Consider the following 24,416-nt stretch of genomic DNA (forward strand, 5'->3'; position numbering starts at 1 on the left):
ATTAATCAGGTTGACTTAGGGAAGATTCACTGCTATTACTGGCAATAATAGCATGGGATCTATTTTATGTTTGGGTACTTGCCACGTACTTGTAATCTGGTGGAAACAGGATGCTGGGCTTGATGGACCCTTGGTCAGACTCATTATGGCATCTTTCTTATATTCACTGTAAACCGGTTTGATTTGTATCGAATGCAAGAAGATCGGTATATAAAAATAATAAATAAATAAATAAATGTTCTTATGAAGTGGAGGAATGAGAGAGTGAACAGTGTGAGCTGAGTTTTTTTTCACAGGAATAGAGAGTAAATAGTGGCTGCAGGGAAGGGAGAAGGAAAGGTCATGCTGCATTTTATTTAAAAAGCACAATGTGGTGATGCAATCATTTTTAATGCATTTTTGAAGATTATATTTTTCTTCTTTGCCGTTCAAGATTTCTCCACATGTAGTTTTTTTGCAGTACATATTGCGTTTCTTTTAATGAGACAATTTCTAATTCCTTTATGTATATTTTCTTTGGCATAAATATTCCTCCGAGACACCTAGAGGAGGGGGAGGGAGATTCCTCCTAGCTCACCTGCAAATATTATGGCCCCACAGTAATGCACACATTGTTGGCAGCTCGGGCTATTTCACACTCAGCTGGGCTATTTCTTTTCCCATTCTGCAGGAGAAAAAAAAACCAATTGTGCGGTTGCGTTAGGTCTGGACTGACCACCTGACTGCCGGCAACCCTCAATGATTTCACAGCTTTTTGCTTTGCTGCACAGTCCCTCCAGCAGTCGCAGAATGATGATTCATAGGCAACAGAGCTCCACCCGCAGTCGCAGATTGTTGACTCATCGGCAGCAGCTCCACCAGCAGTCGCAGTTTAATGACTCACCGGCAGCAGAACTCCACCAGCAGTCTTACATTGATGACTCACCGGCAGCAGAACTCCACCCGCAGTCGCAGAATGATGACTCATCGGCAGCAGAGCGCCACCCACAGTCGCAGAATGATGATTCTTTAGCGACTGCAATAAAGCTCAGCCCTGGAGGGTAAGCGGTGTCTTTCCAACCCGTTCTTTTCTGGTGTCCCTGTGACGGTTTCTAGCAAGCAGCGGGACTGAGTGTAAAGGGCTCCAGGCGGGGGCCTCTGCACTGGGGGGGCCGAAGCAATACAGTGCAGTTGGACGCGGGAAAATAGGCGCTAATCAATCCCCTAATGCAGTAGGGGGATTAGCGCCTATTAAACGCGCGTCCCACGCGGAGTGAATGAGAGAGCGATCATCACATGTAAACGAATGGGAATGAGCCTATTACTCCTTCACTCCCAATGCAAAAAGATAAATGTAGGTCTCTGATGCACATTTATCGCTCACAGGCCGATACAGTAAAGCGCGGCTGCGGTTACCCTGTTTCTAACCCTCTTTGTACGCACAATTTGGACGCGTATGTCTAATCCGCGATTCAGTATCTGGTTTTACGCGTCCTTACCACTTCTTGAAATCGACGCGTATCCCTTTCTGCCCGCCGCATGTATATGATATGTTAATGATCGGATTAGCTATTCCCTCCGTTACAGTAACGTGCTGGAGCAGGAGTTAATAGCTGAGCGCATTGAAAAGTACAGAAAAGCAAAAAAACTGCTTTTCTGTACTTCTTTTTTAAAGTAAAAAAAAAAAAACTGGGCAGACCAAGTAAAGAAGACCGACGCCTGTAAACTCGGGGGCTGTTTTCATTACTGGCAGACAGGCAGCCGCGGCGGGTCACGCTAGGAAGGAGGTGCTAAGGTCGCACAAGTGACCTTAGCACTTCCTTTTTAGTGTGACCCCCTAATTTAAATATTGCATGATGCCCCCCCTTTGGGGCACCATGAGATTCTATGCACCTTTATTGCATCGGCACCTGGGAGCGTGGAAAGGAAATCAAGGTGGCAATCAGGTCTTTAAGGCGCAATCTATGGGGCCGATGCAATACAGTGATCCGAGCGCACTGTTTAACCTGCTGTGGGACGTGGGTTAAATAGGCGCAAATCCACCCCCTCATGCAATAGGGGGATTTCCTAGCGTGTAGCAGATGGACTCAGGGCCAATGGGTATAGTGTAATCCTGCTAGCAGTTGGAGAGGGATCAGATTTCAATCTGACGTCAGCCCCTAGTACATATACCCCTGCAGGAAGTGCAGATCCTCAGTATTTTCCATCTCCAAAGCAGTTAGGGACTATCTGCACGCTCTCAGAGCATTAGAACTAAACTACAAAGAAACCCAAATTTAAGAAGAAAAGATACTTACGGAAGACGAGCCCCGCTCTCCTGCGGTGATACCCTCGGGTCCCTCCCCCAGTTGAGATTCCCGAGGTGATTTCCGTGGTCCCTCGGAGGTGAGTGAGCCTCGGTTCGGCGGCCGATTCGCGGCGGGGACCTAGCCCCCGGCTGAGAGGCAGCGGGTGCATTCTCGAGCACGGCGGTGAAGGTATTTACCCCCTACCCCCCGCAGCCGGAGACCGCCCGGAGCGAAGCCGGGAAGCGCCGAAGACAAGGTAAGGTAGAAATCCTCTTTTGTTATCCGGTCTCCGAGGATAGAAGAGAAGCGCAGGTCAGTGATGCGACCAGCGCCACCGGGTTGATCCTCCCTAGCAGGGACAGACCCCGGTTAGCCCAAGGGCCGGCCACGTGGAGGCTCTCAGAGGTGGTCGCCATCTTGCCCGTGTGCTTGCCATCGCCATCTTGTCCTCATTCGCCGCTCCATTCGCCGCACAGCACAAAGTTGGCTTTAGGCGCACAAATCCTCTTGTGCACGAACGTGCGCGCACATATCCCTTGTGTGCATAAGCCACACGCGCAAAGGCGAGGTGCCCAAATTACGCGCGCCGCGAGCTGTGCGCATAAATCTTGGGCGCACAGCCGCGCGCATATCTCACACGCAACCCGGGCGCACAGGAGCGCTTCAGATTTAAGCGCAGACAACCATGGCACCGCCAGATAATGAGTTAAAAGCGCAAGATCTCTGCCCTGCAGGCCACATTAGGGCCGCACAGAGCGAGGCGGCCGACGCCCTATGTTCACAGTGTGAGGAGGCCCTGGGGGACCCAGGCCAAGGCCTCGCGCACCCAGGGCCGAGTACCAGCTCCTCGGGTGACACCCGGGACCTAGTAAATCCCAGAGGGACACCCCCTCAGCCGGGGGCCCCCAAAGAACCAGCGCCACCCGGCTTGGACCCTGCTTCGCTCTCATGGGTGGAATTTTTCCAGGGGATCCACACCTTTGTTCGAATGCAAACTGAAGCTTCGCATCCACATGCTCCACGAGAGGATCCTGGTGCGCCAGGTCCCTCAAGAGAAAGATACAGGCCTCCAAGATCCAGACGTCCCACTTATGAGGACTCGGACATATCCGAAGAGGAGGCCGAACCTCTCGAAGAAGGAGAACTCCCCCTGGGGACAGAGCCTCACCGCACCATGAGACGCTTTTTCGCAAGGGACGAACTCTCGGACTTAGTTTCACAATGTCTCTCGGAGCTCGCCATCCCGGCCCCAGGCTCTCCAGGGGAACCTAAGCCGAATTCCCTACTGGAAGGCCTCCGCCAGACCTCTCGCCATTTCCCGCTGCTACAAGCTGCGCAACAGCTAATTGACCTGGAATGGAGCGCCCCGGAGTCCACCTTCAAAGGGGTACGAGCCCTAGCAGCCATGTACCCCCTGGACCCGGCAACCAAAGATCTCTTTTCCTGCCCAAGAGTGGATGCCATGGTCTGTGCGGTTGCAAAGCACACGACCATCCAAGTGGAGGGAGGGACAGCGCTCAAGGATGCCCACGACAGGCGCCTGGAGTCCATCCTGAAACAGTCCTTCGACGTCACCGCCATGGCTCTTCAAATCGCGACCTGTTACACCGTGGTAACACGTGCCTGCTTATCCCAAGCCAGGAATAACATTCCAGGAGAGGTCATGGAACCAGCATTATCTTTCCTAACGGATGCTGCCTCCGACCTCGTACACACAGCGGTCAGAGGGGTGGCATCTTCAGTGACGGCCAGGGGGCAACTCTGGCTCCGAAACTGGTCAGCGGACACATCCTCCAAAGCTAGATTCACGAGGATGCCCTTTAAAGGATCCCTCCTGTTCGGGTGCGAACTGGAGAAACTGGCCGACAAATGGGGAGACTCCCCATTGCCGCGCCTTCCAGAAGACAAGACAAAGAGAAACCAGCGACCCTTCCCCAGATCATCCCGGGACAGAGGATCACAGCGCTTCAACCCTTATAGCAGGAACAGCTATCAAGCGCCACGCTCCACAGGCAGAAACCAGTCCTTTCGGAACAGGCACAACAAGAGAGGAACCGGCTCGGGTTCTGGTCCCAGTCGCACTCCACGATGAGATTCAGCCGACCCGTCTAAAGGAAGAAGCCATAGGGGGCAGACTAACCCTATTCTACCGCAGATGGGTTGAGATAACGTCGGACAAGTGGGTCCTAGCCATTATTCGGGAGGGGTACTATTTGGATTTCCTGCGAACCCCTCCGGACAAGTTCGTGGAGTCTCCTTGCCACGACCCCGCCAAGAGGGCGGCAGTGGAATCCACGCTAAACAAACTGCTGACTCTCAAGGCCATCACCCCGGTACCTCCACAGGAAGCAAATACTGGGCATTATTCCATTTACTTTATCGTACCCAAGAAAGAAGGAACGTTCCGGCCCATCCTGGACCTCAAGTCGATCAACCGTCACCTGAGGATCCCCTGCTTCCACATGGAAACCCTGCGCTCCGTAATAAAGGCAATACAACCGGGAGAGTTCCTCACCTCCCTGGATCTCTCGGAGGCCTACCTGCATATATCAATTCATCAGGAACACCAGCGCTATCTATGCTTCAAGGTCCTGGGCCACCACTACCAGTTCCGGGCGCTTCCCTTCAGGTTAGCCACAGCGCCCCGGACATTCACCAAGGTAATAGTGGTAGTGGCAGCATCATTGAGGAAGGAAGGGATCCAGGTGCACCCTTACCTAGACAATTGGCTGATCAGGGCGAAGTCACCAGCGGAGAGCCACCAAGCGACCAGCAGAGTCATAACTCTACTGGAGAGCCTAGGATGGGTGATCAACACAAACAAGAGTTCTCTACAGCCCTCCCAGTCACTGGAATACCTAGGAGTCCTATTTAACACCAGAGAAGACAAGGTCAGTCTGATCCTCACGAGGAGATCAAAACTGTGGATCCGGCTGCAAACACTATTGAAAGACCCTCGTCCCACAGCATGGGATTATCTACAAGTCCTCGGGCTGATGGCATCCACGCTGGAAGTAGTGCCATGGGCAAGAGCCCACATGAGGCCCTTTCAGCACTCACTTCTATTAAGATGGAGCCCACGGTCCCAGAACTACACCATCCGGCTGACTCTCCCTGGCAGGCTCTGGACCCAGCTACGGTGGTGGTTACAGACCAACCACATGGACAGGGGATCAAGATTATCCTCCCCATCATGGACCCTACTCACCACAGACGCCAGTCTACGAGGATGGGGGGCACACTGCGAGGAGTTAACCGCCCAAGGGCGGAGGAACACCGAAGAGGCAGGATGGAATATCAACTGACTGGAAGCTCGGGCAGTCAGACTAGCCTGCCTACGGTTCACCCACAGGATCCGGGACAAAGCAGTAAGAGTGATGTCAGACAACGCCGCAATGGTAGCCTACATCAACCGACAGGGGCGCACCAGAAGCCAGCAAGTGTCCCTAGAAATAGACCCACTGATGGCGTGGGCGGAAGCGAATCTCCAGGAGATATCTGCTGTCCACATCGGCGGGAAAGACAACATAACGGCGGACCACCTCAGCAGAGAAAGCTTAGAGCCCGGAGAATGGAAGCTGTCGCCCACAGCATTCCAGATGATAGTGAACCGGTGGGGGACAGCGGTCATGGACCTTCTGGCAAGCAGAGACAACGCGCAAGTGACCAAATACTTCAGTCGCAGACGGGAACCGCAGTCTCAAGGGATCGATGCCCTGGTCCAGACCTGGCCACCGGGGACCCTACTATATGCCTTCCCACCGTGGCCCTTGCTGGGCGCGATCATTCACAAGATTCAACTACACTAGGGTCTAGTTGTTCTGGTGGCTCCAGATTGGCCAAGAAGTCCATGGTACGCGGACATGAGAAGACTACTGTCAGGGAACCCTCTTCTCCTGCCGCCTCACAGAGATCTACTACAGCAAGGACCGATCCTCCACGAGGATCCAGCTCAATTCTCTCTTACGGTCTGGCCATTGAGAGGGCTTGCCTGAGGAAGAACGGATACTCGGGGGCTGTAATCGACACCCTCCCGAGCACGCAAGTTCTCCACATCGCTAACGTACATAAGGATTTGGAGAGTATTTGAAGCCTGGTGCGATGATCACAACATCAAACCACGCTCATTCAAAGTTCCAGTGATCCTGGAATTCTTACAGGACGGGCTTCAGAAGGGCCTGTCCCTCAATTCCATCAAGGTACAGGTGGCAGCCTTATCGTGCTACGGCTCAAGGAGCGAAGGCGACAGCATAGCTTCCCACCCAGACGTGTCACGCTTCCTGAAGGGAGTCAAACACATCCGCCCACCACTAAAGTGGCCGGTACCTCTATGGAATCTCAACCTCATCCTGGACTTCCTAGCAGGAAACAGTTTCAGACCCCTCAGAGGCCTGTCTCTCCGCCTCTTGACCTTAAAGACTGTATTTTTGCTGGCAGTCTGTTCAGCCCGACGCATCTTGGAACTACAAGCACTGTCCTGCCGTGAGCCGTTACTCAGGTTCACACTGGGATCCATCCAACTACACACGGTTCCCTCGTTCCTTCCCAAAGTGGTCTTTCACTTCCACCTTAACCAGACCATCTCACTTCCATCGGCGGATGCCCTGAAGAATTCGGAAGAAGCCCGGAATCTACGCCACCTTAACATCGGCAGACTCTTATCCAGATACCTGGAGGTGTAGGAACCCGTAGGAAAGACGGACCACCTCTTCGTCCTTCATAGCAGAAAGAAACAAGGGGAAGCGGCCTCGCAGGCCACCATAGCCCGCTGGATCAAGGAAGTGATCAAAGCGGCCTACGTAGAAGCAGGAAAGCCCCCGCCTCTACAGGTCAAAGCCCATTCAACCAGAGCCCAGGCAGCGTCCTGGGCAGAGACCAGAATGATGTCACCCGTCGAGATTTGCAGGGCGGCAACATGGTCCTCCATCCATATGTTCTCCAGATTCTACCGTCTCGACGTTCAAGCTCGAGAGGATACGGCATTTGCAAGGGCAATACTGAGTGGGTCACAGGCAGCCTCCCACCCTGTTCGGGAATAGCTTTTATACATCCCACTGGTCCTGAGTCCATCTGCTACACGCTAGGAAATGGAAAAATTACTTACTTGATAATTGCGTTTTCCTTAGTGTAGACAGATGGACTCAGTATCCCGCCCTTGGCTGCCGGACACACACATGATTCAAGGTTAAGACAGATTTTCATTTACCTAGGATATCCACCCTACTGGGTGTCGACACTTCAGGTTGAGCTCTCCGGCGGTCTCCAGCTATAGCTCACCAACCAATCTATTAATCAGGTTAATCAAGTTTTAACGTTAACCAAGTTATGAAGTTATAAAGTTAATCAGTCAGTCAAACATATATCCACGATGCTTTGCAAGGAAGAATACTGAGGATCTGCACTTCCTGCAGGGGTATATGTACTAGGGGCTGACGTCAGATTGAAATCTGATCCGTCTCCAACTGCTAACAGGAGTACACTATACCCCATTGGTCCTGAGTCCATCTGTCTACACTAAGGAAAACGAAATTATCAGGTAAGTAATTTCTCCATTAGTGCCTATTTAACGCGCGTCGGAAACGGAGTGAATGAGTTAGCGCTCATCACATGCAAATGCACTCATTCACTCCAAATGCAAAAAGATAAATGTGTGTCTCAGACACACATATTTATCGCTCAGATATTAACGCCTGCCTGGAGCCAATAAACTCTGCGGCCGTTTTCATTACTGGCAGACACGCAGGTTATGAAAACCGAGGCCAAGTTTACCGGCATCGGTCTTCATAACCGGCAGCCTCAGCGGATCGCGCTAGGAAGGATCCGATACAGGCCGATACAGTAAAGTCCGCGGGAGAGCAGGCGAAATTGAGCGTTCAGTTTTCGACCTGCGGGCCGACTTCACATTTTTTTTTTTACTTTTGGTAACTTTCGGGACCTCCGACTTAATATCGCCATGATATTAAGTCGGAGGGTGCACAGAAAAGCAGTTTTTTCTGCTTTTCTGTGCACTTTCCCAGTGCCCGAAGAAATTAGCGCCTACCTTTGATAGCGCTAATTTCTGAAAGCAAAATGTGCGGCTTGGCTGCACATTTTGTTTTCTGAATCGCACGGGAATACCTAATAGGACCATCAACATGCATTTGCATGTTGCGGGCGCTATTAGGTTCGGGGGTTTGGTTGCGCGTTTTCGGCCCCTTATTATAGAAACATAGAAACATAGAAATGACGGCAGAAGAAGACCAAACGGCCCATCCAGTCTGCCCAGCAAGCTTCACATTTTTTTTCTCATACTTATCTGTTTCTCTTAGCTCTTTGGTTCTATTTCCCTTCCACCCCCACCATTAATGTAGAGAGCAGTGATGGAGCTGCAACCAAGTGAAATATCAAGCTTGATTAGTTATGGGTAGTAGGGGAAGTAGGGGAAGTAACCGCCGCAATAAGCAAGCTTCACCCATGCCCATCTGCTTTACCCAGACCGTGCCATTCAGCCCTTATTGGTTGTTTTTCTTCTCCCCTGCCGTTGAAGCAGAGACATGCTGGATATGCGTGAAGTATCAGTTTTTCTTCTCCCCTGCCGTTGAAGCAGGATATGCATTGAAAGTGAAGTATCAGGCTTATTTGGTTTGGGGTAGTAACCGCCGTAACAAGCCAGCTACTCCCCGCTTTGTGAGTGTGAATCCTTTTTCTTCTCCCCTGCCGTTGAAGCAGAGAGCTATGCTGGATATGCGTGAAGTATCGGTTTTTCTTCTCCCCTGCCGTTGAAGCAGAGAGCTATGCTGGATATGCATTGAAAGTGAAGTATCAGGCTTATTTGGTTTGGGGTAGTAACCGCCGTAACAAGCCAGCTACTCCCCGCTTTGTGAGTGCGAATCCTTTTTTCCACATTTCCTCTTGCTGTTGAAGCTTAGAGCGATGTTGGAGTCACAGTAACCATGTGTATGTTTATTGAATAAGGGTATTATCTCCAGGCAGTAGCCGTCATTCTGGCGAGCCACCCACTCTTTATTGACGGCCTCTTGATTTTATGGATCCACAGTGTTTATCCCACGCCCCTTTGAAGTCCTTCACAGTTCTGGTCTTCACCACTTCCTTTGGAAGGGCATTCCAGGCATCCACCACCCTCTCCGTGAAGAAATACTTCCTGACATTCGTTTACCCCTTATTGAATAAGGGGTAAACGAAACTGCGCGTCCTGTAAGGTTGTCCAAGCGACCCTAGAGCCTCCTTCCTAGCGTGACCTCTAATTTAAATATTGCATGGCGCCCCCCTTGCAGGCGCCATGCGTGCATTAAGAAAAGTCAGTGCCTTCTTTCCGGGAAGATTTTTGCATCGGCCCCTATGTTTGCAGCCATTCTTATGAGCTGCTCTGATTGCTGCCCATAGGATTCACAATAATTTGACTTTCAGAAACTTGAGGATTAAAATGTTATGGGCGGATTTTAAATGCCCTGCCCGCGTAAATCCGGCCAGATTTACGCGAGCAGGGCCCTCGCGTGCCGGCGCACCTATTTTGCATAGGCCGCCGGCGCGCGCAAGTCCCGGGGCTTTTTTAAGGGGGCGTGTCGGGGGCGTCGTCAAATGACGCGGCGTTTCGGGGGCGTGATGCGGCATTTGGGGGGCGGGCCCGGGGGCGTGGTTTCGGCCCGGGGCGTTCCGGGGGCGTGGCCGCGCCCTCCGGAACAGCCCCCGTGTCGGGTGCTGGCGCGCGCGGATTTACGTCTGCCTCCGGTAGGCGTAAATCCATGGATAAAGGTGGGGGTTTAGATGTGGGTGGGTTAGGTAGGGGAAGGGAGAGGAAGGTGAGGGGAGGGCGAAAGAAAGTTCCCTCCGAGGCCGCTCCGATTTCGGAGCGGCCTCGGAGGGAACGGAGGCAGGCTGCTTGGTGCGCGCAGGCTGCCCAAAATCGGCAGCCTTGCGTGCGCCGATCCTGGATTTTATAAGATACGCGCGGCTACGCGCGTATCTTATAAAATCCAGCGTACTTTTGTTCGCGCCTGGTGCGCGAACAAAAGTACGCGATCGCGCTATTTTTTAAAATCTACCCCTTAGGATTTAAGGGTCAAAGCTTGAATGGGAGGAGCACTAAGCACCGCCCCGTAAAGAGAGTAGAGGGGAGTTAGCCTGCAAGAGACTCCTCTCAAAGCTCACAATTTTACTTGCACACAGAAACCTGAGATTTATGTTTTGTGCTCTCTGTAACCTGTAATTTTACTTTACTATTGTCGTTTTATAATTTGTATTACTTTTTTTTCAATTTGCTATTCCCTTATCCTGTATTTGCTGAGGGTCTGTCTGTATATTCCATGTGGGACTGAGGTGAAGGATTCTGCTAGCATTTAATTTTTGTGTAAGATTTGTATCAGTCCAACTTGTTTTGTTTTCCAGCAGGGAATAGATTTTTATTTATTTAAAAACATCTCTAATTCACATATTACATAAAGTTCATTATTTAGCTGCTTTAGGGCAAGTTACCTCACTTCCAGTTTTGTTGTTTCATAGATAGGATGTTGCTGTGTGAGTTTTGGGAGTTAGCGCTGTTTAAATGTGATGGGTTTGATACAAAGGTGCTGAGAGTGTTTTCTGCAGGGTTTTCTGTTAATTCACAAAGTGCCCTGTACAGGAGGGAATTAATGCTCCAAATTCTCTCTTTCTCTGGTCCTCAGCCCGACCTGTCTCTGATTCTGACTACAACGAATAGAAAGGGAAAGTCTAAATCTCGCCCGTCTCCCATGGATGGTTTTATGGGTTCTGGGACTTCAGTGGAGCCCAGGAAGGGGGTTCTGCCTTCTCCAGAGCCAGATCCCTCCTCGGTGCAGCCTCTGGCAGAGCCCCCGGGATCAGAGGAGGGGGCAGGGCTGGCTCTGGATCCACTGCAGCCCAGGACTTTGGGCTTTCTGTGGATGGTTGTGGAGCGGCTGGAAGCAACAATGAGCAGCAAGTTGGAAAGGATTGAAGGGAAAATCTCCTCTCATGCTAAGCGGCTGCAGGCACTGGAGAACAAGGTAGGAAATTTACTCATTAATTCTCCTGTGTCCATTCAGGATAAAGTTTGTTAGAAGAAAAATTAAGAATATGGAAAATGTTGCCAAAAGAGAAATATTTTAGAATTATCAACTTTCCCAAGAGAGAATATTTTACCAGGGGAGATGATTAATAATTATTTAGGGGAGGCTTTGCAAATATCTAAGGAATCTCTTCTTCTAATTAACCACATTTCTTTTCTAGTGAAAATTAAATGTATAAAGATCTTTGTCTCTTGTTGCTGATCCACAAATTTCAAGGAAGAAGAAGTTGAACCCCCAAAAGTAATTTTCCAAACCTTGGTCATTTTTAGTCTTTAATTCTCAGCCAGGTCACGTCTACACCTCTCCCTCCCCCGCTTTATTTATTTATTTTGTTTATATTATTTTATATACCGTTATTCTGATAAGAATCATAACAGTTTACAGTATAAATATAAATAAAATCAATTAAAAATTATAAATAATTAAAAACAAAACATTAAATTCAATATAAATATTACAACATAAATAGTAAAAACATCTATGGATAAAAAAAACTATAATGAACAACAAAGTCAATTTAAAAAACATAAATTTCCTAGCATATAGCCAGATGGAGCCAGGACCAATGGGTTACGCGCTCCCCTGCTAGCAGATTGAGATAGACTCAGGTTTCAAAGCTGACGTCACCCTAGATACACCCCTGCAGTGACCTCAGTCATCCAGTATCTCTCTGTCTCCTAGCAGATGTGGAGGTGCAATCCCCATACCAAGCCCCGTTCTCCTGTGGTGATACGTAAGGTCCCTCCCCCAGTTGAGAATTCCTGAGGTTATTTCCGAGATCCCTCAGAGGTGTGCCTTGGTCCGGTAACCAGTTCCTGGTGTGGACTTTGCTGCTGAAGCCGGTAAGCGCTGAGCCTGGGAACACTGAGAGGAGAGGATCACCTTGCTGGTGGCTGAAAGGAATCAGTAAGTTTTTACTTGGGACATTGTCTTTTTTTAAAGTATTGGGGCAAAGTTAACTATTTGGGAATATTACTTAATGTGTTTGTGTATTTGTGCCTTTAATAGTCAGGCTGTGAATAAACAAGTTAGACTGTTTGTATTTTTAGTCAGTCAATAAGGTAGCAGTAGGTAGGCAGTGAATAAACAAGTTAGACTGTTTGTATTTTTAGTCAGTCAATAAGGTAGCAGTAGGTAGTGTGTTTATTTTTAAAAGTCTGCAGAACTGAGTGTTCTCCAGACTTTTAAAGAACTGAGTGTTTGTATTTAATACTAACTGAGTGCTTGTTTTGAAAAAAAAAAAAAAAACAACCCAAAAAGTAGCCAGAAGCTAGAAATAAGCTAGGAGCAGTGTATACCTAAGTAAAAATGTTGAATAGTTCAGCTCAGTTACTCACCTTGGAAAGGTGTTGAGGTAGTGTGATTGGGTTTGAATAGGGACCAATATTTGTTAATCAAGGGAGCAGTGAGTCACTCAGGCTGACTAACTGAAGTTAGACTATTTGTATTTCCCAACCCACCCACCTCATCCCTTAATTTATAGGCAGGTGCTACTTTCACAAAAAAAAAAAACCATCAACAAAAACTTTATTGAGAATTCGATCAGACCCCGGTAGGCCACTACCAGACACATAGTGAATTCACTAAAACATTTAAAGGACGTTAGACACATTCCTACTCCCATAGCAACCTAAAACTTAAATAGGAACTGATCAAAATTGAGATGAAGGCAGCAGTCCAGCAGCAAGAAGGAGGCTTCCCAGTCTTTTGCATCGAGTGTCACATGTATGATTTTTTACCCACCGGTGAGAAGTTGTACATGTGCATGCGATGCAAAGAGCTCCTGGCTCTCAGAGAACGAGTCCGATCTCTGGAGGCAAGAGTGGCAGACCTGGAGGAGCTAAGGCAGACAGAGAGGTATATAGATGAGACCTTCAGGGACATAGTAGTCAAGTCCCAACTTCAGACTGGCAGCCCTGGTGCTGCCTTGGAGGAAGAAGGTCTCATGATGGGAGAGTACCAACCAGGTGCAGCAGGAAAGGATCCTGTAGCAAGGACCTGCTCTCCAGGTGATGCATTGTCCTTTCGCACTGAAGATATCTCCCCAAGGCCTACTGCCCAGGAGGGAAAGGTTAGATCGGCCGTCATAGTTGGTGATTCGATTATTAGGAATGTAGATAGCTGGGTGGCAGGTGGGCGTGAGGATCGCCTGGTAAGATGCCTACCTGGTGCGAAGGTGGCGGACCTCACGCGTCACCTAAATAGGATTTTAGACAGTGCTGGGGAGGAGCCGGCTATCGTGGTACATGTGGGCACCAACGACATAGGAAAATGTGGGAGGGAGGTTCTGGAAGCCAAATTTAGGCTCTTAGGTAGAAAGCTTAAATCCAGAACCTCCAGGGTAGCATTCTCTGAAATGCTCCCTGTTCCACGCGCAGGTCACCAGAGGCAGGCAGAGCTCCGGAGTCTCAATGCGTGGATGAGACGATGGTGCAAGGAAGAGGGATTCAGTTTTGTTAGGAACTGGGGAACCTTTTGGGGAAGGGGGAGTCTCTTCCGAAGGGATGGGCTCCACCTTAACCAGGGTGGAACCAGACTGCTGTCGCTAACCTTTAAAAAGGAGATAGAGCAGCTTTTAAACTAGAACAAAGGGGAAAGCCGACAGTCGCTCAGCAGCTCATGGTTCGGAGAGAGGTATCTTTAAAGGATACTAATGATGCATTAGAATTAGGGCTTCCTGACAGTGAGGTTCCAATAATTAGAAAAGCAATCCAAGTGCCTGTAACTAAAAACTCACCTGAGCTAAAAAATTCAAACTTATCCCTAACAATTAAAAAGCAGAATGAAAATACAAACAAAAAACAAACTTTGAAATGTTTGTATGCTAATGCCAGAAGTCTAAGAAGTAAGATGGGAGAATTAGAATGTATAGCAGTGAATGATGACATAGACTTAATTGGCATCTCAGAGACATGGTGGAAGGAGGATAACCAATGGGACCATGCTATTCCGGGGTACAAATTATATCGCAATGACAGAGAGGAGCACCCAGGAGGTGGTGTGGCGCTTTAAGTCCAGGATGGCATAGAGTCCAACAGGATAAACATCCTGCATGAGACTAAATATAAAATTGAATCTTTATGGGTAGAAATCCCTTGTGTGTCAGGGAAGACTATAGTGATAGGGATATACTACCGTCCACCTGGTCAAGATGGTGAGACGGACAGTGAAATGCTAAGAGAAATTAGGGAAGCTAACCAAATTGGTAGGGCAGTAATAATGGGAGACTTCAGTTACCCCAATATTGACTGGGTAAATGTATCATTGGGACACGCTAGAGAGATAACGTTCCTGGATGGAATAAATGATAGCTTTATGGAGCAATTGGTTCAGGAACCGACGAGAGAGGGAGCAATTTTAGATCTAATTCTCAGTGGAGCACAGGACTTGGTGAGAGAGGTAACGGTGGTGGGGCCACTTAGCAATAGTGATCATAATATGATCAAATTTGATTTAATGACTGGAAGAGGAACAGTATGCAAATCCACAGCTCTCGTGCTAAACTTTCAAAAGGGAAAATTTGATAAAATGGGAAAAATTGTTAGAAAAAATCTGAAAGGAGCAGCTACAAAAGTTAAAAATGTCCAAGAGGCGTGGTCATTGTTAAAAAATACCATTCTAGAAGCACAGTCCAGATGTATTCCACACATTAAGAAAGGTGGAAAGAAGGCAAAACGATTACCGGCATGGTTAAAAGGGGAGGTGAAAGAAGCTATTTTAGCCAAAAGATCTTCATTCAAAAATTGGAAGAAGGATCCAACAGAAGAAAATAGCTTAAAGCATAAACATTGGCAAGTTAAATGTACAACATTGATAAGACAGGCTAAGAGAGAATTTGAAAAGAAGTTGGCTGTAGAGGCAAAAACTCACAGTAAAAACGTTTTTAAATATATCCGAAGCAGAAAGCCTGTGAGGGAGTCAGTTGGACCGTTAGATGATCGAGGGGTTAAAGGGGCACTTAGAGAAGATAAGGCCATCGCGGAAAGATTAAATGATTTCTTTGCTTCGCTGTTTACTGAAGAGGATGTAATGGAGAAGGTTTTCATGGGTAAAGATTCGGATGGACTGAATCAAATCATAGTGAACCTAGAAGATGAGGTAGGCCTGATTGACAAACTGAAGAGTAGTAAATCACCCGGACCGGATGGTATACACCCCAGAGTTCTGAAGGAACTAAAAAATGAAATTTCAGACCTATTAGTAAAAATTTGTAACTTATCATTAAAATCATCCATTGTATCTGAAGACTGGAGGATAGCAAATGTAACCCCAATATTTAAAAAGGGCTCCAGGGGCGATCCGGGAAACTATAGACCGGTTAGCCTGACTTCAGTGCCAGGAAAAATAGTGGAAAGTGTTCTAAACATCAAAATCACAGAACATATAGAAAGACATGGTTTAATGGAACAAAGTCAGCATGGCTTTACCCAGGGCAAGTCTTGCCTCACAAATCTGCTTCACTTTTTTGAAGGAGTTAATAAACATGTGGATAAAGGTGAACCGGTAGATATAGTATACTTGGATTTTCAGAAGGTGTTTGACAAAGTTCCTCATGAGAGGCTTCTAGGAAAAGTAAAAAGTCATGGGATAGGTGGTGATGTCCTTTGTAGATTGCAAACTGGCTAAAAGACAGGAAATAGAGAGTAGGATTAAATGGACAATTTTCTCAGTGGAAGGAAGTGGACAGTGGAGTGCCTCAGGGATCTGTATTGGGACCCTTACTTTTCAATATATTTATAAATGATCTGGAAAGAAATACGACGAGTGAGATAATCAAATTTGCAGATGACACAAAATTGTTCAGAGTAGTTAAATCACAAGCAGATTGTGATAAATTGCAGGAAGACCTTGTGAGACTGGAAAATTGGGCATCCAAATGGCAGATGAAATTTAATGTGGATAAGTGCAAGGTGATGCATATAGGGAAAAATAACCCATGTTATAATTACACAATGTTGGGTTCCATATTAGGTGCTACAACCCAAGAAAGAGATCTAGGTGTCATAGTGGATAACACATTGAAATCGTTGGTTCAGTGTGCTGCGTCAGTCAAAAAAGCAAACAGAATGTTGGGAATTATTAGAAAGGGAATGGTGAATAAAACGGAAAATGTCATAATGCCTCTGTATCGCTCCATGGTGAGACCGCACCTTGAATACTGTGTACAATTCTGGTCGCCGCATCTCAAAAAAGATATAATTGCGATGGAGAAGGTACAGAGTAGGGCTACCAAAATGATAAGGAGAATGAACAACTTCCCTATGAGGAAAGACTAAAGAGGTTAGGACTTTTCAGCTTGGAGAAGAGACGACTGAGGTCTCTTCTCTAGACATGAGAAGTCTAGAATGGGTAGATGTGAATCGGTTATTTACTCTTTCGGACAGTAGAAAGACTAGAGGGCACTCCATGAAGTTAGCATGGGGCACATTTAAAACTAATCGGAGAAAGTTCTTTTTTACTTAATGCACAATTAAACTCTGGAATTTGTTGCCAGAGGATGTGGTTAGTGCAGTTAGTATAGCTGTGTTTAAAAAAGGATTGGATAAGTTCTTGGAGGAGAAGTCTATTACCTGCTATTAAGTTCACTTAGAGAATAGCCACTGACATTAGCAATGGTTACATGGAATAGACTTAGTTTTGGGTACTTGCCAGGTTCTTATGGCCTGGATTGGCCACTGTTGGAAACAGGATGCTGAGCTTGATGGACCCTTGGTCTGACCCAGTATGGCATTTTCTTATGTTCTTATGTAACTCCTCTGATTCAGAGACGTGGAAGGGCTCAGTAAGTCTTTCCTTCGGTTTCTTGCTTGGTGCACCGTACCGACGACATTCCCGATCCTGTTGGGGCAAGGGAAGGGGGTTTCCAAGCGGGTTTAGCGGCCCCCTGATGAGCTAGGCCCCACTTCAGGCTCGGTGGGCACTGCACATGGCAGGCTGCAGCAACGCCATCTTGCGCGCAGTTTGGTGCAGTGCCATTTTCCCCCATTGACCGTTAGTATGTGCGTTGCGGGCCAGCTCTGTTGTGCGCCTGACCCCACCCCTTAATGAGCGCGCATCTCTGCACATAACCGCGCACATAAGCACACGTGCACAACTGGATGCTTATACTTGCGCTCGTCAGGGTGGATTTGTGCACACTCGAGTCTGTGCTAGCTGACTGAATGCACAAGATACAATGAACTATGGCTCAGGCAACAAAGAAGCCCAAGCGCCACTCTCTGCTGCCTGCCATATTAGGGCTGCGCAGCCTGACCTGGAATCCTTCCTGTGTCAGCTCTGTGAGGAAGCCCAGGGAGGGCCGGACTCTCAGAACTTCTCCCAGTCGGAGGATGGGTCAGCCAGGACCTTATCTGTTAGCACCCGGATCTGAGCAATCCCGGGGCTGCGTCCTCCTTGGGAGAGGGCAGGTCAGGGGTGCGTACCCCAGTTCCTCCTGGGCTAGGCATGGACCCAGCAACCTTTTCCTGGATGGAATTCTTTCAGGGCCTTCAAAGCCTTTGTTCAGGCGCAGTCGGCTGCTGCCCCTGCCTGGTCTGGGAAGGCCTCTTCCTCCCAGCCCTATCAGCAGGCTTACCAAGGGTATCCCTGACAGGGATCCAGAGACCACGGATGACGATGGGGATGCAGTCTCAGTGGAGGACAGGGAAATCCATCCAGGCCTGGAGCCATCCCGGCCCATGCTATGATTTTTCCACAGAGATGAATTGCCAGCCCTGGCCTCCAAGACCCTGAAGACTTTGGGAGTTCCCGGCACAAACCCTATGTCGGAACCAAAAAGGAATCCCATCCTGTTGTCTCTATGGAAAGCCTCTTGCTATTTCCCGTGCGGGGTCGGGCCAGGGGCTCCCAGCATTTCCGGCCATACAGAAACTCATTTCAGACATCTCGACCTTCGGGAAGGTCTCAGTCCTTTCGGAGCCCACAACCAAAAAGAGGAACTGCTTCAGGCTCAGGTTCAACCCAAACTTCCCAATGAAGGGCAATTGACGGAGCTAGGCGCTCCCTTTCACCCCCTGCTCCTTCACTGGCCAGGTCGGCCTGCCCTGCGCTTTCGGCGCTGACCCATTGGGGTCAGGGGAGGTGGACCTGAGGCAGGGAAGGCGACCAGACCAGCTACCGGAGCCCTGGGACGGAGATAACAGAAAATAAAAAGACCGGGGTAAGCCCGCCCACACCAACCCAACGTCATCGGAGCGCCCCGGAGCCCTTTAAGGGCAATCGACGGAGCTAGGCGTCGCGCGCACGAAGGAGCCCCTTTGTGCGCCCCTTCATGCGCACCAGGAAGCGCAAGATAGAAGGATAGAGAGACTACAGTTTCTAAGCGGGTCCGAGGCGAGACCGTGCGAGGCCTGCACAGCCGGTGCCGAGACCAGCCGAGGTAAGGCCTTTTTCGTACACCTACCCCGTAAACCCCCCGACCCCCGCCACCGGATTCATGCCTTGAGATATTAGGATAAAAGAGGAGAGAAGGAAAACAAGATATAAGAGATAATGGAGAAGGGTAGGTGAGACATATATGTGTACAATATTCATAGGGAGAGTAGACCATAAGACAAACCGTGCATTGACGTTTAGCAGTAACAGTAGGTTCATACAGCTTATACCGCCATATACTATGAAAAACTATCCAACTGATCAAGACACCTGTCTATCTGCAACTGCTGTTGCATGGCCAACCATAATTTGTAAGGTTCCCATGTTTTTTGAAATAAAGTCAGTCGGTCTTGATGCACAGCAGTGAGCCTACCCAGTTGGTAAAAAGAATGTAGTCTTTGATGCATGTTGGCCATACTGGGAGCGTTTAATTGTTTCCAATGTAACGCTGTTTCCGCTCTAGCTGCAATAAAATCTTGCAACACAAATCGTTGTATTTCCTTCATGTGATCTAAGGTGGGTAGCCCTAGAAGTATATGCCAAGGCTTGGCGTCCACATTAACCTTGAGGACTTGGGAGATCCACTTAAGTCCTGTTTGCCAGAAGGAAGTTATCTTAGGGCATGTCCACCATATGTGATAATATGTACCCATTTCCCCACATCCCCTCCAACATGTGTCCGGGATCTTAGAAGTGAACCTTTGCAGCTTCACTGGGGCGTAATGCCAACGATATATTAATTTGTAGCAATTTTCTTGCAGCCCAGCAGAGATAGAGCATTTATGAGCCATGGTATAAATAAGATCCCAATCCTGATCTTCCAAGGGAACCTGAAAATCAGCTTCCCAGTGCGTCCGATGTTGATGCACGCCTAGCTTTTTACCATTAAAAAGAGCATAGGTTTTTGAAATTATTTATTTATTTATTTATTTATAGGTTCTTCTATACCGCGGTACGTATAGTAATACATCACTTCGGTTTACAGTGAAACATTAATTTAGCAACAGGCTTTACATGTAACAGTATAAAATAAACAGTAAAACAATTAATAGCAACAGGTAATAATGCCCCTGAGTGTGGAAGCATGCTTACAGAAATTTTCAAATACTGTGCCAGTGGTTCTAATTAACTGTGCCAGTGGTAACAATTAATAGCAACAGGTAATAATGCCCCTGAGTATGGAAGCATGCTTACAGAAATTTTCAAATACTGTGCCAGTGATTCTGATAGTGCCCGCCCGCATTCCCTTATGCGTGAAGTGTTAAATTTTTGCATACAGCAGAAAGTCTAAATCATCAAGGGACTAGTTAGTACTTAGTTGTGCCCTGGATAGAAAAGCACTCTGTACCAATACGTGTTTCAGCCTCTGAATTCCCGCCGCAGCCCATATCTTAGAGGGTGTGGACGCAGCGGTGATGGATACGACTGTGTTAGTAAACAAATGAGTCATTAGCGAATATTGTTCTGGCCCCACTTCTGCCAAATCTGAACGGTAGTGTGCAAGGCGTAAGGAAAGTGGGTGAAACTGCCCCTCGTGGACTTAGGTTGCCATGGAATTGCTGATATTGGAAACTTCCCCAACAGAGCCTGCTCTAATCGTACCCATTGTGGGACATCATGCGGGCGGTGAAGCACTACCAGTGCCCTAAGCTGCGCCGCATTAAAGTACCAGGTCAGATTGGGTAATTGTAGGCCACCTCTAATTTTTGGTTGATATAGCGTGGCTCTAGCAACATGTGGAGGCCTCTTCCGCCAGATGAACCCACAAATAATTTGTTGCCATTGTTTCAATGTGGCCGATGGGATGATTATGGGAATCGTAGTGAAAAAATATAAGAAACGGGGGAGAACGTTCATCTTGACAATTGCAAGCCTCCCCATCCAAGAATGAGTGTGTTGCAACCATTTTTCCAAATTGGTTTTTATTGAGGCAAGAAGTGGCTGGTAATTTAGATCAAACAGTTGTTTAGTGTGAGAGCCTAACCGTACCCTAGATACGCCCACTTAAATGGAAATTTCTGGCAGAGAGAGTGCACCTCCGTGTTAGGTAATGTAAGGTTGAGAATCTCTGATTTTTCATAATTGACTTTCATACCCGACACAGAGGTAAACCGTCCTAATTCTTCCATAATTCCCCTCAGAGAAAGTTCGGGGTCCGAAAGGGTAAGCATGACATCATCCGCAAATAATGACATTTTAAAATGGGTGGCTCCCCTAATCCTTGTGGTGAAGGGTTCCATAAATAGGGAAAAGAACAGGGGAGAGAGCGGGCATCCCCGCCGAGTCCCCCGCTTAATTACAAAAGATGTCCCATAGCTACCATTGGCCTTAACCCTCGCGTAAGGTTGTTCGTATAACTTCATTAACCAGGTAAGAAAGGATGTACCAAAAGCCATGTTTTGTAGAGTCTTAAAGAGAAACAACCAGTGCACAAGATCGAACGCCTTTTCGGTGTCCAATGAAAGGAGAACAGCAGGTATTTTGTCATGATTCATAAACGAGCACTATCCACAGCGGGACCGCTCCATTGGAATTCACTACCCCCAGATCTATGCCAGGAACAATGCCATCTCTCCTTCAGAAAGAAACTGAAAACCTGGCTGTTCGCTCAAGCATACCGCTGAAGGAACATTTTATCCACCTGTACTGACTCTCTCACCCACCCCTTTTACCTTCCTACCCGTTCCCTATCACCTCCGTCTCTCCGCCTCGGTCCCTGCCCTTCCCTTGCCCCCTTGCCCCCTCAATTACCTCCTCTGCTCCTTCACCCACAGGAATTTTATGCTAGTAACTGCTTATGATAAATTTACCCGCCGAAATTCAGCTACTCTATGTTAATCAATTGTTCGCTGCCTATTTTTTACATTACTCTCCAGTTGTACTCGTCTGAACTTCTTCTCTTCTAACGCCCATGTTTATGCTCCCTGTTTTTTGTAACTTTGTCTTCTCTATCGGTGTTAATTGGTTTCCCCTAGTTCTACTGTAAACCGGTACGATAAGACTTGGTCTTGAGCATCGGTATATTAAAAGAATTTAAATAAAATAAATAAATAAATAAATGATGCACCAAATCTATAATGTCCACCATCCTACGGACATTATCGGCCGCTAATCGCCCGGGAACAAAGCCCAGGTAATACACCATTTAATCTGGCAGCCAAGACCCAGGCTAGAATTTTCAGATCTATGTTAATCAGCGATATCGGCCGATATGAACTACACCTGGCAGGGTCCCTTCCCGGCTTGGCAAGTACTGTGATTCCCGCTGTATTAGCATCTTTACTAAGGGAAGTGCCCTCTAATAGAGAGTTAAATGTATCTGTCAGGGAACCCACTAGTGTCATAACAAATTTACAGTAATATGTATCAGTATAGCCATCTAGACCGGATGCCTTTCCAGGCTTTATGGCTGCTAGCACCTCAGCATTCTCTATAGGATTGTACTAAGGAATTCTTTCTGCGCAGCCGAGAGTGTCGGTAAAGTAACCGACTGCAGGTAGTCATCAATCGCCCCATCAGTTATGGAGATATCTGAGGAGTATAACTGAGAGTAAAAATCAGTGAAAGAGTTGCAGATATCCTCAGACTTGGTGACCACCTGCCGTTGAGTATTATGAATTTTAGCCACCACTGTCTGAGCCCAGCGGCCCGCAGCTGTCTTGCCAAGTATCTCCCAGCCCTGTTACCCCCCCTCAAAAAATTGTTGTTTAAGCAGAGTGAGATGGTGACTGATAGCAGTATCATCCAAAGATCTCAAGTGGTATTTAGCCTTCAATATTTTCTGATATAGCGTTGCAGACTTAGTGGTGCTATGCTGTTGCGTTAAGGTTGACAATTCTGAAAGCAATAACCTGCGCTGACTCTCTCGCTCCTTATTACAATAGGTCGCACGGGCTATGCATAAGCCCCTTACCACCGCTTTGGAGCATTCCCATATTGTCAGAGATGACATTCCCTCCGTCTGATTCTCCCTAAAATAATTTGTCAATTGGCTCTCTATCTTACTAGCAAAATCATGATCTTTGAGCAGGCTGTCATTAAGCCTCCATGGACGGTAACCCGAATCTGAATCTCGGAAATGGCATACAACCCAGATCGGGGCGTGGTCTGACCACGTGATATTATCAATGCCCACTCTATAAACCTGGTTCTGTAGTTGAGCTGACATAAATAAATAATCTATTCTGGAGTACGTACAGTGCGGATTGGAGTAGAACGTAAAGGAATGGGAATGGGGGTATCTTTTGCTCCATGTATCTATGAAATTGTGCCACTGCTGTCTCACATTGGGGAGTGAAACCTTACTGGAACTGGAATCCATAGACGGATCCTGTACAAAATTAAAGTCTCCTCCCATGACGAGGTCCCCTTCTAAATGCCGCTGTAAAAGACTTTCAAGGTTGCTTAAGAAAGAAGAGTGATTCGTATTTGGGAAATAAGCATTTTTTTTACCAGAACATACCTGCCTTGCGGGTCATATACAAGCATAAGCTCTTCATGTACAAAATCCGTGGAGAATAGAATCCCCACCCCGGCATATCTATTGCTCTTTGTACTGGCAGACCAGTCTGGGAATTGTGGGAATACCAAGAGGCGCTCATGATGCCTCCGAACGTGCGTTTCCTGGATAAACACAATTCCTGCTTTTTGTCTTTGTAATTCCCTTTTGAGGGTTAAATGTTTTCTAGGCGTTTTTAACCCTTTGACATTTAGAGAAAGTAGTTTGGTCGCCATTTATGCTATCAACAATAGCCACCATGTGCAGATATTCCCATACTAGCACATGTAACCCACTGAAGACTCTGTCTACCCAAGTCCCATTTTGTCCTTTACGTACCCTGAAGCCCCCCTGCCCCCTCCCATAGTAGAGAAAACCAGTCATGAATCCCGGAGTGCCCCCTGAAAATCCTAAAGCATCCCAGTGTCCTCCTAAGGGATACCAGTCTCCTGGAGGCCTTCAACATCCGACACGTAACGGGACCCCCACAACACACCCGTTCCCCCCCCAAGCCCTATTTATGAGAGAAAAGATAATACCGTTATAAACTTGAAACCCAACATTGCAATACCACTTTTTTTTTTTTACCACATACCCCGCTGCTAACCTAATATACTGTCGAAACCAGCGCTGAACAACCAACCAGCCCTTAAAATGTCAATGAATCTTGGTATTCACCAAAGTAGTCCTAGGGGGACTAATGATGCAGATAAATCCAGAAAAAGAAAGGCACCACTTCAGCCTTGATCCTGGACTGCAGATTGGCGATTATCTGGTTGTCTGCGGAGCCTCTTACCGCCCTTATCCACTCTTTGCCAATGTGGTGCCACGTCCGTCTTCTGATGTGCCGGCGCTATTTTGGGTGCTTGAAAAGATACTTGCAGCTGCACTTTGGTAAAGGCCTCAACGGGTGGCCATCCGGTAAGAAGCGCCTTGCACTTGAAAAGTCAGCCCAAATGGATAAGTCCATCAATATTTAATGTCATTGGCCCTTAGACTGGAGGTTACTTCCCGAAGATCGTAGCGTTTTTTCAGCGTAACAGGTGAGAGGTCCTGGTAAATAGACAGAGTGTGATTGCACCATTTTATTTCTTTCATCTACTTGGTGATGGCGTATATTTGTTCTTTCAGAGGAAAGCTAGTAAAGCACAATACAATGTTCCTTGGACGTTGGTCCCTTCTTGGGCCAAGGGCCCTGTGCGCTCTTTCAAA

The 24,416-nt window shown here is 47.6% G+C and overlaps 1 pseudogene; it reads left to right on the top strand.

The window, feature by feature from the left end:
* Positions 1 to 884: 884 nt before the first annotated feature.
* Positions 885 to 24,416, top strand: part of LOC115083664 — a 256,969-nt pseudogene continuing 233,437 nt past the window's right edge.

The sequence above is a fragment of the Rhinatrema bivittatum genome, chromosome 2, assembly GCF_901001135.1.
Source record: "Rhinatrema bivittatum chromosome 2, aRhiBiv1.1, whole genome shotgun sequence".
NCBI lineage: Eukaryota > Metazoa > Chordata > Amphibia > Gymnophiona > Rhinatrematidae > Rhinatrema > Rhinatrema bivittatum.